This window comes from Leptonychotes weddellii, unplaced genomic scaffold (genome assembly GCF_054177405.1).
Source record: "Leptonychotes weddellii isolate Sample4059 unplaced genomic scaffold, ASM5417740v2 HiC_scaffold_959, whole genome shotgun sequence".
Classification (NCBI taxonomy): domain Eukaryota; kingdom Metazoa; phylum Chordata; class Mammalia; order Carnivora; family Phocidae; genus Leptonychotes; species Leptonychotes weddellii.
Window position 1 is genome coordinate 2,033 of NW_028067933.1, and position 8,843 is coordinate 10,875.

Here is an 8,843-nt window from a genome sequence, read left to right on the forward strand (position 1 = left end):
TCGAAGCATGAACCAAAACATTATCGGTGCACAGAGAATTTATGGGAAAACCCACTTTTGCCACGCTCTGGCAACAGCACAGCAAATCAAGGTGGTGCTCTGGGACTAAAGCAATTTTACTATTCATAGAAAACTTTGATACCTAATGGTTTCTTGATTAGCAGAGAGAAGCTACACACATCAAGAATCAAGTCTCATAGAGAAAAGGAATCTAAGTTTCCTATGACTTGACTGTAAACGTATCAATTTTTCTTTCGTTCCCCTTTGTCTATTCTAAAATATTGACATTGTTAAGCAAAAATTTGACTACAACTGTTTTACATGGAATTAGGATTTCTAATTCATATTCCAGCTTTCATCACTCATTTTACTGATAGATTTTAGGATTCTGGATTGACTTGGCCAAGTTGACAGCTAGGCAAATCATTAAAATTGAAAATGGCATGGCCCTGAGAGTAAAGTCTTTGAGCACATTTGAATCTCAGGAATGGCTGGAGCTGCCACATGGCATGAGTGATAGCTTCTATTTTGAAGGAGAAAGTCTATGCATCATAATGCCTAGGATGGGTAGGCAATTAGTGTTATATATTATAATCTTCATCAATGATAATGATGAAAAACTAATAACAATAATGATAATAAATTGTTGACAAATACAGTTAACATAATGCCTGATTCTCAGATTTAATTACTGTTAGATTATCATGGCAGAGAGCATTGTGTAATGAAACGGGTTTGGACATAGAGGAAGTCTGAGAGTTCTAGACCTGCTATCACACTTATCATTTGTATGGCCTTAAGAAAGTCAAATAATTTCTCTTAGTGTCAGTTTCCTCAATCATAAAATGGAGATGATAATAGGTATCAACTATAAGTGGGCACAAGGAAGCAAATAAGGTTATAGAATGCATCAAAACTGGATACTAAAAATTATTGAATCAAACACTTAAAATGGTGAATTTTACAGCATATAAATTATATCTCAATATATTTGTTAAAAAGATGAGGGTGCTTATTTATTCTTTCAACAAATGAACGGCATATCCTGTTTTCCAAAGTTCACAATCTCAGTTAGATGATAAACAAATAAATTCGCAATCATTCTGCCTTTCACCATGATATATTCAGTGCTTTATAGCATTTACTCAGTGCCAGGCTCTATGCTAAGCACTTTACATACATTAACCCTTTTAAACCTCACACCTATTATCATCTCCCTTTCACAGATGAGGAATCTGATATGCAGATTACTGGAGGACACATATCCATTAAATAGTGGAGGTGAGATTCAAATCCAGGTCTTTTGACTCCAGAGTGTGTTCCTCTTAACCAATACCCCCAGCGGCTTCTAAATGGGAATGTGCATAAAATCCCAAGGTATCATGGGAGTTACAGAGGAATGAAGGGCATACAAGTCAGAAAAGGACTTTCAAAGAAGCTATGAAATATATGCTGAAGAATTAAGTAAGAGTTTGCCAACAAAGAAATGGAGGTAATGTCACTCCAATCTGAGGTCAGTGTGAAATCATCGTTTTTTTAAATTTCAGTCAGAGAGGCAGGAGGAGTTTGAGAACGACATGAAGATAGAAAGTATATGAGGCAAGTCCACTCTAAATTCAGTGAGGATTCCTTTATTAAGGAGGTCTCATTTGCAGGCATATGGCTTTACAGCAAACTTTACCAAGATAATGAATTATATGAGCAAAGTGCTATAGTTCAGATTTTCTCTAATGTTTTCAATATCTTTCCTGTTTTTGATAATATCCTTTTCTCATTATTACTATTTTTTAACATATTTTCAGTGTATTTATCAATTCACCAATCTTTCTTGTTCTAATTTTAGAATTGCTTGCTTTTATCTTTATTTCACCTTTGTTTCTGCATTTTGGGTTGCTCTATTTGTTAATTTTTTAAATTAAAATCTTAGTTTATTCATTTTTTTCTGATTTGTCCATTAAAGCTTGTAAAGCAATCAGTTTGTCTTTAAGCATGGCTTTGGCTATAATTCCTAAGTTTTATGCACAGTTGTCACTAGTTTGATGAGTATTATCAACTTTGTGGGATATACACATGAAATTTTTTTTCTTTAATTCTTTGTTTTAGTCATGATCTACTGAATCTCCCATTCCCATCATTTATTGACATCTTGGACAGATTTTGTACCATTTTTTATTATTAAAATGCAGACCAGTCATATATTTATTAGGCCATTCTAGTGGAAATATGGTAAGAAGAGTAAAATACATCAACTCAAATAACCATTGTGTGAAAGTGACAGGAAATAGCAACATAAGGAAAATTATCTTTTATGAGAAAAGGCATATAAAATTATTGAAAATAAGGAGTAGTGAATATGTTTTAGCTTACTGTATGAAATTGGTAGGTGTATCCACAAAAGAGAAGAATCTTTTTGAGGGGGAAAAAACAGAAAAATTATTCAAAATAAATAGGTGCTGATTATGTTCAAATTAAATTCAGAAAGGAGGAGGAATGCCAACCCTTTGAATTGATGGAACTTTGGGACCTTGAATCCACCAATAATGAAATATTTGCTTTCCACTTGATTTTTTGACCATGAATGAATGCCAGCAATGTCATCCTTATTGTTAGCAAACCCTGAGACATTTACAACTTCGGGAAGAAAGCACATTCCTTGGAAACAGTGAGGAAAACTTGACAGAGATCTCACTGACCAATCTCACTAGAAGGAACATAGAACTTGGCAAGAGATAGTAGGGAATATGTTTGTAATGAAACAAATAATTGAATGTAGGCTATGGTTGATGAATTGGAGGGAAGAGGATTTTCAGAACTCTGCATATCTTGTTTCTGTATTCCTAACCTAAGGCGGCTTCTTTACCATCAGCTGGCATGCTGAAGTGGTGATCCACAAGTAAGGTGACTCTATGAAGTTTAAAGGAAGTCCAGAAAGTTTAAAGGAAGTCTAGGAAGTCAAAACGATGTTGGATTCTATACACACTGAGCTGGTCATATGAGGGTGGAGTTCACCCCCATAGTTCTCAGGAGTCTCTCCCTTCCCTTCCATCCATTTTCTTCAATGAGGAAGCCCGATTGAAATGTGGATCCATGCTTTGTTTGAAGTCGCTGTTAGTACACTCTGAGCAAGTGTGATAAATAGATTCTGTGTTTCCCTAGGTACCTCTTCATGTAAATTGATAACTGCTGCCCAGGGCAGTGAGCAAGGCCTGAAGACATGAACAGAGATTAGCTTAAATGTGACAAGGCCATAATCTGTACGAGGAACATGTATCACTGTCACACAAGAGAACCATGGTGCTGGGAAGACCCTCTCTACTTGGAAAAAAAATCCCACTTCATGGCTAACAGTTCAGGCCTCTTTAGCTCAAATCTACTTGTTCCCTCCAAAAAAGCTCTTTTATTCAAATTTGACAAACTAATTACTGCTACCATTTGGCTTTGAATGACTCAATTATGGCTGCAGTCACTTGGTTTAGTAATTACTAAAATTATGGTTTGGGCCCAAGTCCAGTTCTGTCTTTGCTCTCTTCCCCACGGAAGCAGGGAGAAGCACTTTTATAGGAAAATAGATGGTGATTCAGGAGCAAGGTTGTAACAATCATTTTAAATGACCTCAGTCAATGGGAAAATAAAACTGAGCAGCCTGGTTTGAGAATAGCTAATTTTTTTTCTTACTTTTCAGAAACCTGGCACCCTGAATATATAGGCTTGGTTTCCATGGATAATTCTAGTCTCTGCATGGATGAGGCTAAAAACTTTTTCCCCTTTCACCCATGCTAAACTTTTTAGAATTTATTATAAACGGATGGTTAATTCATGGTGTTTTGGTTTAACTAGAGCAAAGATTCTAAGTTCTTAATACCTCCTTCCCAGGTTAGTTTTGGAGATAAAAAAAAGCCTTGGGGAGGCATAAAGATTTTAGAGATTCTGAGGATATAGTTTTCTTGATTTGAAGGCTTTATCACAATTTTACTGCTGAAATTGCTCAGTATACAGGACATAATGTTCAGTCAATAAAGAATATTGTCAAGTTTCAAATTCTGGCTCCATTATTTTTGCCCTGTATAATGTTGGCTAAGTCACTTAATTTCAGTAATCTTCATTTCCTCATCAATAAGTGGGGATTAATATGAGATGCTTCCTTCATGGGGTATTTGTGAGAATCAAATGAAGTGCCAAAAAAACCAAAAAACAAACAAACAAAAACCAAAAGCAAGTGCAACAAATAGAAAACAGTTAAAAACATGGTAGACATTAAAGTAAAAATATCAATAATTATTTTAAATCTGAAGGGTCTAAACACACCAATAAAAGACAGACATTGTCAGAATGGGTGAAAAAAGCAAGACCCAACTATATGTTGTCTACAAGAAATTCATTCTAAATATAAAGATTTAGACTAAAAGTAAAGAGATGAAGAATGTTATACCAAACTAATGCTACTCAGAAGAAAGCTGAAGAAGCTATATAATTTTCAAACAAAGCAGACTTAAGAACAAGGAAAATTTCCAGAGATAAAGAATGACATTACATAATGATAAAAGGTTAGTTCTCGGAGGAGTTTGGGAAGATGGCAGAGTAGAAGGACCCTGAGCTCACCTTGTCCCACAATTACAACTAGATATCATCCACATCCAAGTCAATAAACTAGAAGACTGGTAGAACAAACTCCACAACTAAGTATAGAGAAAAAGCTCCATCTGAAAGTTTAGGAAGGTCAGAAAGACTGGATGAGGCTGCTAGCAGAAGGGAAGGAGCAGCATGCAGGAAAAGGGCAGAGAAATGGGCCCTTGCACCAGGGAGCTCACACAAGGAAGACTAAGCTCCATAATATTTGGCTTTAAAAACCAGAGGGGCTGAATTCTGTGAGTATGTAAAATCGGTGGAACTTGGAGCCTGGAGCTTTAAAATTCAGCTGACTCAGCACTGGGTGAGCCTGGAGAGTGAGTGATAGCTGGGTCATTGCCCTTAAAAAGATAGTAGCCTGCATAGAGACGCAACATAAAAACCATAGTTCACACAACACTGGGGTCCAAAGGGAGACACATCTATTCATACTGATTTCTGAGTATGTTGAGGAACTTCTTTGAAAATGAGGGAGCTGGCAGGTGCCATTTTCCTCGCTCTAAATACAGAGCCACATGTGGGAGGTGGGGCTGCATGAAAACTTGTAGCCTTGGCCCAGGGCTCAGGACAAATTTTGTTAAAGTCATGTGAATGCCCCACCCACATGCCAGGTGCACAGCTGTCACTGGGGGCCCTGCCTAGCTGAAGCATGGTGCCCAGCCAGCCACTGTTGTGTGCCACACCCAGGAGCTGGATGTATAGCTGCTGTGGTGCACAGCACACAGCAGTTGTGCTGTGACCAGCTGCACACCCTCAGCCACTTTCACATGCTGGGCTCAAGTGCCAGGTGCACAGCTGCCACTATCCACCACACCCAGCCATGCACCCCCCACCACCATGGTGCCCAGCTCCCAGCTGCCGCAGTGCTTCAAGGGATATGGCGTAAGACTAGTGGCCCAACACAAATTTTGCTAACACTGCCAACCGACCCCCAAGTTTCCCAGTGGGCACAGCCCTTCAACTGTCTGGGTCCCACTAACACCACAGATAGCAAGCACAGCCCACAACAGGCAAAGTCAGTATAGATGCCTACACTGAAAGGAAAAGTGACTTAGACATAACAACAGGGTGTAAGCAATGCACATAGGATACTCTCCTAAAGTGCCAGGTTTTGGTGAACAGGGGACACTGCCCTGCAGAACACTCCAGGACCTCCTCTTCATAAGTTTACTACTTTCAAGAGCAGAAGACATAGCTGACTTTCTTAATACACAGAAACAGACACAGAGACGCAGACAAAATGAGATAGAGAATTTTATCTGAAATGAAAGAACAGGACAAGGCCACAGGCAGAGATCTAAGCAAAACAGATATAAGTAACATGCCTAATAGAGAATTTAAAGCAATGATCATTAGGATACTCACTGGACTTGAGAAAAGAGGAGAAAACATGAGTGAGACTCTTAACAGAGCAGAGATAAAGGGCTCAATAAATGAAATGAAAATGAAAAACACACTTGATTAAATGAATAACAGGATAGAAGCAGCAGAGGAACAAATTAGTGACCAAGAACAGAGAGTAATTTCAGAGAAAAAAAATTATACAAAATGAGAATAGATTTAGGGAACTGAGTGACTCCATCAAACATAATAACATTTGTATTACAGGAGTCCCAGAAGAAGAAGAGAGAGGAAATGGGGCAGAAAATCTGTTTCAAGAAATAACAGCTGACAACTTCCCTAATATGGGGAAGGAAGCAGATATCCAGATTTAGGAGGCATAGAGAACCCCTAACAAAGTAAAAAAAAAAAAAGCAGATCTGGGATGTCTGGGTGGCTCAGTCAGTTAAGCACCTGCCTTCAGCTCAGGTCATGATCCCAGGGTCCTGGGATTGAGTCTCACATTGGGCTCCTTGCTCAGCAGGCAGCCTGCTTCTTTTGTGTCCTTTCTCTCTCTCTGACAAATAAATAAAATCTTTTAAAAAAATCAGATCCACACCAAGACATATTATAATTAAGTTGACAAAATCTAGTGGTAAAGAAAATACCTTAAAAGCAGCAAGACAAAAGAAGTTAGTAACTTACAAGGGAAAACCCATAAGGCTATCAGGGGATTTCTCAGTGGAAACTTTCCAAGACAGAATGGAGTGGCATGATATGTTCAAAGCGTTGAATGGGAAAAATGTGCAACCAAGAATACTCTATCCAGTAAGACTATCGTTCAGAATAGAAGAAAAGAAAAAAGAATTTCCCAGACAAACTCAAGGTGTTTGTGACCACTAAACTAGTCCTGCAAGAAATATTAAAGGGGACACTTTGAGGGGAAAGCAGAGACCCAAAGTGACAATATGAAGGTAGGAAACACAGAATCAGTAAAAATGAATATTTCTGTAAAAATTGAGTCAAGAAACTCACAAAAAAGATATAAATTATAACATATACCTAAAAACGGGGAGGAGAGAAGAATGGGTTCAAAGGTAAATGGCCATCAACTTATTATAGACTGCTATATGCAGAGAGGTTACAAACCTGATGGTAACCATATATCAAAAAATCACTAATAAACATGCAAAGAATAAAGAGAAAGAAATCCAAATATATCACTAATGAAAACCAGCAAAACATGAAAGAGAGAAGGACAAGAAAGGATCAGAGAAATCATCAGAAACAACCACAAAACAAGTAATAAAAAGGCAATAAGTACCTATCTATTAATAATTACTTTGAATGTAAATGGACTAAACATTCCAATCAAAAGGTGACAGAATGGATAGAAAAACAAGACTCAACTATATGCTGCCTACAAGAGACTCTTACTAGACCTAAAGACATCTGCAGATTGAAAATGAGGGGATGGAGAAATGTCTATTATGCAAATGGATGTCAAGAGAGAGCTGGAATAGCAATACTTATATTGGAGAAAATAGACTTTAAAATAAAGACTGTAACAAGAGACAAAGAAAAAAACCTATATAATAGTAAAGGGGACAACCCAACAAGAAGATATAGCAATTATAATATTTATACACTAACATAGGACCACCCAAATACATAAAACAATAACAAACATAAAAGAATGAATTGATTATAATATAATAATAGGGGACTTTAACACCAACTTATATCTAAACAGAAAATCAATAAGGAAATAATGGTTTGAATGACACACTGGAACAGATGGATTTAACAGATATATTTAGAACATTCCATCCTAAAACAGCAGAATACACATTATCTTCAAGTGTACAGGGAACATTCTCCAGAATAGATAGCATATTAGCCCACAAAATCAGCTTCAACAAATTCAAGAAGATAGAAGTCATAGCAAGCATCTTTTCTGACCACAACACTAAGAAACTAGAAGTCAACCACAAGAAAAAATCTGGAAAGACCACAAATATATGGAGGGTTAAATAACATATTACTAAACAATGAATGGGTCAACCAGGAAATAAAAGAAGAAATAAAAGAGTACACAGAAACAAATGAAAATGAAAACACAATAATCCAAAACCTTTGAGATGCAGCAAAAGCAGTTCTAAGAGGGAAGTTTATAGCAATACAGGCCTACCTCAAAAAGCAAGAAAAATCTCAAATAAACAACCTAAGCTTACACCAATGGAACTAGGAAAAGAATAACAAACAAAACTTGGAACCAGCAGAAGGAAAGAAATAATAAAGATTAGAGCAGAAATAAATGAGATAGAAATGAATAGAACAATAGAACAGATCCATAAAACCAGGAGCTGGTTCTTGGAAAAAAATCAATAAAATTGATAAACTTCTGGCCAGATTTATCAAGAAAAAAAGAGGAAGGACTCAAATAGATAAAATAACAAATGAGAAAGGAGAAATATCAACCAACACCACAGAAATACCAACAATTTTAAGAGAATTTTATGAAAAACTATATGCCAACAAACTGGACACTCTAGAACAAATGGATAAATTCCTAGAAACATATAAATTACCGAAACCAAAACAGGAAGAAATAGAAAATTTGAACAGACTGATAACTAGCAAAGAAATGGAATCAGGGGCGCCTGGGTGGCTCAGTCGTTAAGCGTCTGCCTTTGGCTCAGGTCATGATCCCAGGGTCCTGGGATCGAGCCCCACATCGGGCTCCCTGCTCTGCAGGAAGCCTGCTTCTCCCTCTCCCACTCCTCCTGCTTGTGTTCCCTCTCTCACTGTGTCTCTCTCTGTCAAATAAATAAATAAAACCTTAAAAAAAAAAAAAAAAAGAAATGGAATCAGTAATAAAAAAACTCCCAACAAAA

General features: G+C 37.1%; 1 long non-coding RNA gene across 1 annotated transcript; it reads right to left on the reverse strand.

Annotated features, from left to right (window-relative positions):
- Positions 1–6,894: 6,894 nt before the first annotated feature.
- LOC145720048 (uncharacterized) lies at positions 6,895–8,597 on the reverse strand. The gene is made up of 2 exons (XR_014142773.1): positions 7,559–8,597; positions 6,895–7,270 (listed from the first exon to the last, which is right to left on the reverse strand). It is a non-coding gene; the product is annotated as an uncharacterized LOC145720048 (long non-coding RNA).
- Between the last annotated feature and the right edge of the window lie 246 nt (positions 8,598–8,843).